Source organism: Myotis brandtii, unplaced genomic scaffold (assembly GCF_000412655.1).
Source record: "Myotis brandtii unplaced genomic scaffold, ASM41265v1 scaffold62, whole genome shotgun sequence".
Taxonomy (NCBI): domain Eukaryota; kingdom Metazoa; phylum Chordata; class Mammalia; order Chiroptera; family Vespertilionidae; genus Myotis; species Myotis brandtii.
In genome coordinates, this window is record NW_005370366.1 from 2479050 (window position 1) to 2481993 (window position 2944).

The following is a 2944-nucleotide window of genomic DNA, read 5'->3' on the forward strand; positions in this document are numbered from 1 at the left end:
GTGAGTGTAACAGTGGTGGCGCCCCAACCCCCTGATCCGCCCTGCTGTGTGTGTGACAGGGGGCGGTGCCCTAACTCCCCTATCGGCCCTACTCTGTGCGTGACAGGGGGGAGCTCCTCAACCCCCTGATGGGCCCTGCTCTGTGCATGACAGTGGGGAGCTCCCCAACCCCCTGATTGGCCCTGCTCTGTGCGTGACAGGGTACGGAGCCCCAACCCCCCTGATGGGCCCTGCTCTGTGTGTGACAGGGGGCAGTGCCCCAACCCCCTGATTGGCCCTGCTCTGTGCATCACAGGGGGTGGCCCCTCAACCTCCCCATCGACCCTGCCTTGAGTGTGACAGGGGGCGGTGCCCCAACCCCCCAATCAGCCCTACCCTGAGCGTGACTGAGGGTGGCATTGCAACCTCCCGATCCGCCCTGCTCTGTGCATGACAGGGGGCGGCACCCCAACTCCCCAATCAGCCCTGCTCTGAGCCCGACCAGGGGCTGCACCTAGGGATTGGGCCTGCCCTCTGCCACCCGGGAGCAGGCCTAAGCCAGCAGGTCGTTATCTCCTGAGGGGTCCCAGACTGCAAGAGGGCACAGGCCGGGTTGAGGGACCCCCCCTCCCCCCCGGGCACAAATTTTTTTGCACCGGGCCTCTAGTTATAAATAACACTGCAGTGAACATAGGGGTGCACATATTCTTTCAAATTAGTGTTTTGGGTTCCTTTAGATATATACCCAGAAGTGGGATTGCTGCGTCATAAGGTAGCTTGATTTTTAATTTTTTGAGGAACCTCCATACTGTTTACATAGTGGCTGCACCAGTCTGCATTCCCACCTGTATCAGTGCATGAGGGTTCCCTTTTTATCACATCCTCACCAACACTTGTTTGTTGATTTATGGATGATAGCCATTCTGACAGGTATGAGGTAATACCTCATTGTGGTTTTAATTTGCACTTCTCTGATGATTAGAGATGTTGAGCATCTTTTCATATACCTGTTGGCCATCTGCATGTCCTCTTTGAAGAAGTGTCTATTCAGGACCTCTGCCCATTTTTTAATTGGATTGTTTGATGTTTTTTGGTGTTGGGTTGTATGAGTCCTTTATAGATTTTGGATATTAACCCCTTTTCAGATGTGTCATTGGCAAATATGTTCTCCCATTCAGTAGGCTGTCTTTTTGTTTTGTTGATGGTATTCTTTGCTGTGCACTTTTTTTTTTAGTTTGATGTAGTTTCATTTGTTTTTTTCTTTTGTTTCCCTTGCTCAAAGAGATATATCAGAAAAATATTGCTAAGAGAAATGTCAGAGATTTACTGCCTGTGTTTCCTTCTAGGAGTTTTATGACTCCAGTCTTATATTTATTTAAGTCTTTCATCCATTTTGAGTTTATTCTTATATATGTTGTTAAAAGTGGTCTAGTTTTATTTTTCATGTGCTTGTCCAATTTTCTCAACACTATTTATTGAATAGAGACTGTCTTTATCCCATTGTATGTTCTTGCCTCCTTTATCAAATATTAATTGACCATATAGGTGTGGGTTTATTTTTGAGTTCTCTGTTCTGTTCCATTGATCTATGTGTCTGTTTTTATGCCAGTATCATACTGTTTTGATTCTAGAGCCTGGTAGTATAGGTTCAAATATCAGGTAGCATGATACCTCTGACTTTGTTGTTCTTTCTCAAGATTGCTGTGATTTGGTGTGAATTATTTCTGAGGTAGCTTATTTTACATGTTTTCAAATATAATATTTAAGAATTAACAAGAATCTGTGTTTCAGATGATCTTAATTAGCATTGGCATCAATTTAGAATTATTCATTTTTGAGTTCTAAAACAAACATTAATAAATTTGTTTAGCCTTTTATTTTTATCAATTAGGTAAATGATATAGTAAGGTTTTATAACATATGACGTGAGAACAAGTAGGATGACATTGAGTTGAATGTTGATGTTTCTAGGATATTTGAATAAACAATCATGACAAATAAGGGTACCAAACTAAATAAGAATCTATTTTCTTTTTACATTCAATATAGGTATCACTGTCAACTCTTGACTTAAAAATTTAATTCAAGATTCCATTCTGGTTTTTTCCTTCCCCTCTTGCCTCCCCAGATGTGCAGGTGAAGAAACAAGATGCCTCAGCTATGTCCTGTCATCTAATCATGTGCCCAGGTGATAGAGTTGGGCAAAAATGTAGAAACAGGTTTCTTATGAGATCATTGGGCAGGAATAGAATTAACCATTGATCCCCTTTGCTAATTTCTCCCTTTCTCCCTTAGGGAAAAGATCATACTCTATTTTTGAATCCTTAGGGCCTCATTTCCCATAGATGATCAGATGTTTGGACTGAACTGAGGTATAAAATAGTAGCCATTGGTTTCTGCCTCAAAAGTCTCTAACCTTAAATGAAAGGAGATTTTACCACTGTCTTAGTAGGCCAGGCCTCCTTCCAATTGTAGTTCTAAAACAATAATAGTTATTTCCTGTGTATTACATGTGAGTCATTAGGAAGTTAAAAAAAAAAGTGGTTAGATTTGGTCGTTACTCTAGTTAGCCTCATTAGGAAGATGAAAAAAAAAGAGAGAAACATTTGATGACAGCAATGCAGATGCAAAATGAATCTGGTCAGAATTTTCTCTGGCCATGTAGCTATATCTCATTTGTTAACCAGTGTCTTTTGTTGTTGTTATCTGTTAATAAATATCTCCAAAAGATTTTAAATTTCTTTTAGGGGAAAAAGTCATAAACACTTATTTGCATTCCTTCCTTCAAATGCTTAAAATCAAATCTTGAACACAATAATTAGTGAAATACCTAAAGGATATACCTTTTCTTCTAAAATCTTACTCAGCTTCAACAATATTAAAAGAAAATTTACATATGAGTGGCGCGTCTCCTTTTTTATTTATTTTTTATTGATTAAGGTATTACGTATGTGTCCTCCCATTG

At 40.6% G+C, this 2944-nt stretch overlaps 1 protein-coding gene across 1 annotated transcript in view; it reads left to right on the forward strand.

Annotated features, from left to right (window-relative positions):
- RNF17 (ring finger protein 17) overlaps nucleotides 1-2944 on the forward strand; it is a 164553-nt gene that overhangs the window by 40079 nt on the left and 121530 nt on the right. The gene's annotated exons all lie outside the window — the stretch shown is intronic.